We start from the raw sequence: 7,870 nt of genomic DNA on the forward strand, positions 1-7,870 counted from the left end.
CTGCCTGGCTGATGTCAGCATCTCTCTGTGAGGTCACCACCTCCCCACCACCTTGGACCAATAGGCTGAGGTCCTGCAGGGAGTAGCTCAAACCTCCAAAGTGCCTGGCCAGGGGCAGGTCATTGGCACAGCAAGGGAGGGGTGTGGCAGTGACATCACAAAGGCCTTTGGCAGGACCTGAGACTATTGGTCAAAGGTGGTGGGGAGGTGGTGACCTCACAGAGAGATGCTGACATCAGCCAGGCAGGACAGGGGCGAGGGGCCAGGGAAACCTCAGAGACCCCTGTGGCTTTGCTTCAGCAAGTCTCCTTCTCCAGGTCTCTCTTTGAGGACTGAGGGAGTATTCGGGTTCACAGACGTGAGCGCCAGGAGGAACCTCTTTCGAGTTTTCTCCTTCCCTTTCAGTGATTTTACTAGAAAACAGCCGTCCCTGTTTGGAAGGTAAAAGCCTCCTGGAGGTTTGAAACCTGTTCAGTCTGATCCATCTGGTGAGAGTTGAATTCTAGGCATGGAAAACACGAGCTTAAGGAGGCCGAATTTTATTCTGAATTTTATTTGATCCCCACCAGTGACCTGGGCCATCCTTTGGGCTCTCTGGTGAGAACCCTCAGCCTCCCGTCCTCAGTCTCTACCCTGATTGGCTGAGCAGGGGGTTATTGACAGGGAGGAGACTCAGGTCCTTGTTGGTCTCTTTCAAGACCAAGGAAATAAGTCAGAACCAGTTCTGTGTTTGATGAATTTTGCTGCTTCTCTGCATTAATGGTCTCTGAGCAGTTCATGATTCTCTCTAACATTGCAGGTTTCAGAGTAGCAGCCGTGTTAGTCTGTATCCGCAAAAAGAACAGGAGTACTTGTGGCACCTTAAAGACTAACAAATTTATTTTAGCATGAGCTTTCGTGAGATGCATCCGAAGAAGTGAGCTGCAGCTCACGAAAGCTCATGTTAAAATAAATTTGTTAATCTTCTAACATTGCAGTTCTCCTCAAATACTTGCTGGATAATTCCTGTGCACTGCTGTTGCTCTGGAGCTCATCAGAGCACTTTATTCAGGTCATTCAATGTCTGAAATTCAAGATCCGATGGTTAGTTTGAAAATCAGGGCTCTTGGGTCCTGTTCCCAACTCTGCCACTGACTGGCTGTGTGACCTCAAACAAGTCAATTCTCCTTTCTCAGCCTTAGCTTCTCCCTCTTTCAAGGAGGGATAATAATGATCCGCTCCTACCTACCTCACGGTAGGTGGAAGATGGGGATCCATTGGAGAGTGTCACTAGGAGTAGTGCATAATATGAGGTGTCCTATCACGTTTACTCAGAGCAGATTATGACATAATAGAATAGCTGAAACAGTCTATTTTATTTGTATTTTTTTATTTTTAAATTGTTAAGAGCAGCAACGACTTAGCTCAGATTGAAGCATCTTATCTAATGTTTGAGATCGAAGTGTCTCCTCTTTGTGTGTGACGAGACAATCTAACACACTGTGACAAACAGGAGATGCTTTTGTTTTGCAACAAAATCTTTTTGCAAAGAACTTTCATCCCACTTGTTATGATTTCGAGAAACAAACTGGTTTAGTCTGAATGGGATTTTCTGACAGAAACGGTTTGAATGAAATTTCCCCACCATCTCGATTCCTGGGATCTATCCCTGCCTCTGGAGTTTTTTTGTCTGTCAGGAGTCGGAACTGGTGGCTTCTCTTTCTGGCTCTGCCACTGCCTTGCGGTGTAGGCCCTTGGGTAGGTCATTTCCCTTCTCTGGACCTCAGGCTCCTCCCCATCTGTCCAGTGGGAACAGGAACAGTTCTCGAGCTCTGGGCAGTCGTGAGCCTGAGTGAGATAAGGGGCGTTAAAGCCCTCTGTGAAGGAGAAAGGGGAGTTTCACGGTGTTTAGCCCCAAGGAATTCTAAAGTTTGCTAAAATGTCTAGTCTGCGGAAATAAGAAATGGTCGGGGCCAAACTTTTTAACCACTGCTTTTTCTAAAGCCCATTCAGGGATGTGAGTCTCTGTCTTTTCGGTACCTGGGGTTCTTTGCCAGCAGGAGAGAAGAGGTTCCTGCCTCCATTTTTGTGGCCTTAACAAACCAGGTGTTGTGCCCCAGTTCTCGTCTGAGATCCCTGAAAAAGAACATCTTCCCATCCATGAACAAGACAGGACCTATCTTTCAAAGGGGAACAAAGAGACCCCTTGGACTTGCAGACTAGCCAGCCTCACTTCCATAGCTGGAGAGATACTGGAATACATTCTTAAACACTCAGTTTGTCAGCAGCACCTACAGGATAATTTGATTCTTAGGACGAGTGAGCATGGATTTGTCAAGAACAAATCATCCCAAACCCAGCCTCTTTCCTTCTTTGGCAGGGTTCTGGGCCTAGTGGAGGTGGGTAAACAGTAAATGGGATCTATCTCGGGGTTACTAAGACTTTTGACACAGTCCCGCAGGACATTCTCACAAGCAAACGAGGGAAATGCGGTCTAGATGCAATCACTGTCATGTGGGTGCAGAGCTGGTTGAAAGCCCAGACTCCAAGGGCCCCTCTCCAGGTTTGGCTGCCCAACGGAGAGGGGGCAGCTAGTGGGTCCGGCAGGGATCAGTCCGGGGTCCGGTACTATTCAATAGTTTCATGAATGATTTGGAAAATGGAGTGGAGAGCATGCTTCTAAAATGTGCAAATGACACCAAGCACTTTGGAGCTCAGGATTGGAATTCAAAACACCCGTAACAAATTGGAGACTTGGTCTTCTTGAGCCAAACCCCATGGCTGGGCCCTTCTTTCTAGACTGGGCTGAAGTGAAACCCCAGAGCCACACACTCCTCCTCCTGGGCAGCGCACTCCGACCTTGAATGGTCAGATGCTGCTTAGCTCTGTCAGAGCAGCTTTGGCTGGGGGATTCTCCCAGCACTTTCCAATAGTGGGAAGGTACGAAATCCCCATTTGCCTGCTGGGGACGGAGCCCTAGAGGGGGGAGCAACTTGCCCAAAGTCCCACCGGAAAAGGAAAACAACCAACAGTGGAACCAATAGGGGTGTCAGGATTTTGGAGGCGCTGTCACCCCCACACTAGGACGGTGTTCTGCACCCCCTGCGGCTGGCTGAGTTTCTCTGTCCCTTAGCAATAAGACAGTCTAGAACCCCAACCAGGGTTATTGTATCTGCTACCCAAGATCCATAAACCTGGAAATCCTGGACGCCCCATCATCTCAGGCATTGGCACTCTGACAGCAGGATTGTCTGGCTATGTAGATGCTCCATCATCATTCCACACAAAGATGGACTACAAGCCGTCAGGAACAGTATCCCCGATAATGTCACAGCAAACCTGGAGGCTGAACTTTGTGACTTTGTCCTCATCCATAACTATTTCACATTTGGGGACAATGTTTACCTTCAAGTCAGCGGCACTGCTATGGGTACTCACATGGCCCCACGGTATGCCAACGTTTTTATGGCTGACTTAGAACAACGCTTCCTCAGCTCTCGTCCCCTAATGCCCCTACTCTTCTTGTGCTACACTGATGACATCTTCATCATCTGGTCCCATGGAAAAGAAAACCCTTGAGGAATTCCACCATGATTTCAACAATTTCCATCCCACCTACAACCTCTGCCTGGACGAGTCCACTTAAGGGATCCACTTCCTGGACACTACTGTGCTAATAAGCGATGGTCACATAAACACCACCCTATACCGGAAACATACTGAACGCTGTACTTACCTACATGTCTCCAGCTTTCACCCAGACCACATCACTCAATCCATTGTCTACAGCCAAGCTCTAAGATACAACCGCATTTGCTCTAACCCCTCAGACAGAGACAAACACCTACAAGATCTCTATCAAGGGTTCTTACAACTACAGTACCCACCAGCTGAAGTGAAGAAGCAGATTGACAGAGCCAGAAGAGTACCCAGAAGTCACCTACTACAGGACAGGCCCAACAAAGGAAGTAACAGAACCCCACTAGCCATCACCTTCAGCCCCCAACTAAAACCTCTCCAGTGCATCATCAAGGATCTACAACCCATGCTGAAGGACAATCCCTCACTCTCACAGATCTTGGGAGACAGGCCAATCCTTGCTTACTGACAGCCCCCCAACCTGAAGCAAATACTTACCAGCAACCACACAACAAAAACACTAACCCAGGAACCTATCCTTGCAACAAAGCCCATTGCCAACTCTGTCCACATATCTATTCAGGGGACACCATCATAGGATCTAATCACATCAGCCATGCCATCAGGGGCTCATTCACCTGCACATCTACCAATGTGATATGTGCCATCATGTGCCAGCAATGCCTCTCTGCCATGTACATTGGCCAAACCAGAGAGTCTGTACATAAAAGAATAAATGGACACAAATCAGACATCAAGAATTATAACATTCAAACACAGCCAGAGAACACTTCAATCTCCCTGGTCACTCGATTACAGACCTAAACGTCGCAATATTACAACAAAAAACCTTCAACAACAGACTCCCACGAGAGATGCTGAATTGGAATTAATTTGCAAACTGGACACCATTAAATTAGGCTTGAATAAAGACTGGGAGTGAGTGGGTCATTACACAAAGTAAAACTATTTCCCCATGTTTATTTGTCCCCCTACTGTTACTCACACCTTCTTGTCAACTGTTGGAAATGGGCCATCCTGATTATCACTACAAGTTTTTTTCTCCTGCTGATAATAGCTCACCTTAACTGCTCACTCTCATTATAGTGTGGATGGCAACACCCATTTTTTCATGTTCTCTGTATATATATATATCTTCCTGCTGTATTTTCCACTGTATGCATCTGATTAAGTGGATTTTAGCCCACGAAAGCTTATGTTCAAATAAGTTTGTTAGTCTCTAAGGTGCCACAAGTACTCCTCACTATTTTTGCAGATAAATTAATGGAGGTTAAGTCCATTAATGGCTATTAGGCAACCTGGGTAAGGAATGGTGTCCCTAGCCTCTGTTTGTCAGAGGGTGGAGATGGATGGCAGGAGAGAGATCACTTGATCATTACCTGTTAGGTTCACTCCCTCTGGGGCACCTGGCATTGGCCACTGTTGGCAGATAGGATATGAGGTTGGATGGACCTTTGGTCTGACCCAGTCTGGCCATTGTTCTGTTCTTATGAAGAGAGGGGCAGAGCCCTGCAATAGAGTTTCTGTAGTGTAGTGGTTATCATGTTTGCCTAATATGCAAAAGGTCCCTGGTTCAAAACCAGGCAGAAACATGAGGGCTTAATTTTTCCCAGCTCCTAGTGGCCTGTCCCTGCTGTTGTAGGAGCAGCAGTGATTTCTATGCTCAATAGGTCTGTTATACTTTCCCCATTCCCATTTTTGTCTCCTCTCCCTCTCTGAATGCCTGTGAAGTGGCTTTCCCCCTCCCCCTCCCCCTCCCCCTCCCCGTCCCGCTCCCTCCTGCAATGCTTGTGTGATGAAGGGGCTGGTTGAACAGCTGGAAGATCAGAAGAGCTGCTAGATAGACAAGGTGTCTGGGACTCTCATTAGGCAGTGATCACACACCCAGAGCATGGACACTGCCCAAGGTGGAGTGTGACCCACCAGATGCAGCCAAGTCATCTCCAGTCGCAGGCCATGAGGAGCAGGTCCTTAAAAGGGGAAGGGGCCCTGTGCACAGGAGTCACTCACAAGCTTGTACCTCCAGTGAATGCCCTTCGTCCCGACCGCCTGGCCAGTGGTTCGCTGCATTACATTCCATCGTACCTCGGGAAGACTTACCTTCATCGCACCGTCCATCACGGCGCTGTGGGACACTTACCTTGCAGAATCCTGTGCCTGCCTCTTGTCTTCCCAGTGGTGGCTATTTGCAGCCCAGGAGAAGAAGGATGGTTCTGGTGAAAGGAAGACAAGCAAAGCACTGGGAGGAAATTTGGGTGTGGGGTCTGCGCTGGGGGTGGGGGTGGGGTGCAGGAGGGGTGGTGCAGCTCCCAATGTGACTGGTACACACAACCCTCTGGCAGCAGCTCCTAGATGAGTGGGGCCAGGGGATCTCCATGTGCTGCTCTCTGCAGGTGCTGCCCCCAGAGCTCCCATTGGCTACAGTTCCTGGCCAATGGGAGCTGCAGAGTTGGTGCTCGGGGCAGGGGCAGCACGTGGAGACACTCCCCCCAACCAAGGGGAGGCTGGGACATGCCAGCCACTTCTGGGAGCGGCACGGAGGGATGGAGGCAGAGTGGGCAGGGAGCCACCTTAGTGCTGCTGGCACATCTCTGCACACCCATTGGGGAGGGGAGCAGAGGGCCTCCATGTGCTGCCTGGGGTAGGGGCAGAGCACGGAGCTGCCTCCCCTCCCGGGTCTATTCCAGGAGTGGGTGGGTGGGTGGGGTCTTTTGGCCTGCAAGGTGCAGCAGGTAGGACTAGATGATCACACTGGTCCCTTCTGACCTTAAAGGCTCTGAGTCTAAAAGGGAGAGGGAAGTAAAGGAATTTAAAAAAAAAAATAAACCAAGCATTGTAATACCAGGATGACTCCAACTGCTTATTATATAGTCCCACCCCTTTCTTCCTCCACTGGGTGTTTAATGATCTGTTGGGATTTGGGACACTGATTCTCTCATTCCATTGATAAACTGAAACAATGTGACTGAAATTAAACCAATTCCGAGTGGAGGAATCATCATATCATTGCATTGGCTGGGAATTGAAGCCAGGTCAACTGCTTGGAAGGCAGCTATGCTCACCACTATACCACCAATGCATCTGGGGAAATGCTCTGATTTTTCACACTTGGTGTCTGGTCACCTTACTTCTCAGCATGAGGCAAATGTCTCTGTGGTCTCTGCCATTCATCGTGGGGAGTTTCCCCACTGATAACAGTTCTTGCTGGGTCAGGGAGGGGAGAGAGAAGAGTCCTTTATTCTGATTCATTCCTCTCCATTTTCTGTTCCTCCCCTTCCCTTCCAGGGTCCTCCCTTCCATTTCAGACTGTGCAGTGACACCCTCCCCGCACCCAGGACTCTCGAGCCTCTGGAGCAGCACGATCCCATGAGATCCTCAGTGACCAAGGGTCTTTTCCAACTTCCAGGAGACCCCAGCTTGAGTCTAAAGCGCTCTTCCTTCCTGGGGATCCTCTCTTCCTTCATGGAGATCAAGAGCATGAAGCCTCTGCCTTGCCTCCTGGGTCTGAATTAATGTTCCATTTCCCACTATCTGCTCAAAAGAAACAAATGTTTCTAACCCAGGTGAGCGGCGTTAATTCAGCTGGAATCCTTCACCCACATTCCTTAGGAGATACAGACTCTCTGTGACACAGACTGACTGGGGTTCATCTCTGCATGTCCCCAATGGGGAAGGAAAGACACTGAGGGGGAAGGAAGAAGATGGACAGAAGGAGTCAAATGGGGCTAGACCAGAATAGGACATTTTCTGCCTGTTAAAATGTACTAGACTCTAATTGCTTAAAACAAAACAAAAAACCACCAGCTTCTGTTTGAACCATCAGCTTTTCACAGAGCAGCCAAAGTGGTGAAGCACAGACACACATAACCACCAACAGCCCAAAGTTTGTCTAAGAAGCACCTATAGTGGCTCATGCAGGGGGAAATACAGCTGTGGGTGTGAGTTCAGGCCTCACCCAGAGCATTGGTTTTCATTAGCCACGGAGCTTCCCCCACTTGCTTTGCCCAATTCACATGGAACGTGCCATAGGAGGGTGATGAGAGTAAATTCTAAACTCTGAAATGCGGAGGTTGGCCCAGAGATTGGGATAAGGGGTTTGAAGAGAAAAAGCTCTAAGAGTATAAAACCAGACAGTCTCCAGGGGCAGGTCCGGTACAACGCCTCAACAGGGAGCCATTCGGGGGAGGGGGTTTCACTTCCTCTGTTCAATGTCCTGAGAGGTATTTGAAGA

General features: G+C 48.9%; 2 non-coding genes across 2 annotated transcripts; one reads left to right on the forward strand and one right to left on the reverse strand.

Annotated features, from left to right (window-relative positions):
- The first annotated feature begins 5,158 nt into the window (after window positions 1–5,158).
- On the forward strand, window positions 5,159–5,231 carry TRNAI-AAU. The gene has a single exon. It is a non-coding gene; the product is annotated as a tRNA-Ile (tRNA).
- A 1,415-nt stretch (window positions 5,232–6,646) lies between these two features.
- Window positions 6,647–6,718, reverse strand: TRNAG-UCC. Its single transcript has one exon. It is a non-coding gene; the product is annotated as a tRNA-Gly (tRNA).
- Between the last annotated feature and the right edge of the window lie 1,152 nt (window positions 6,719–7,870).

Source organism: Mauremys mutica, unplaced genomic scaffold (genome assembly GCF_020497125.1).
Source record: "Mauremys mutica isolate MM-2020 ecotype Southern unplaced genomic scaffold, ASM2049712v1 Super-Scaffold_100046, whole genome shotgun sequence".
NCBI lineage: Eukaryota > Metazoa > Chordata > Testudines > Geoemydidae > Mauremys > Mauremys mutica.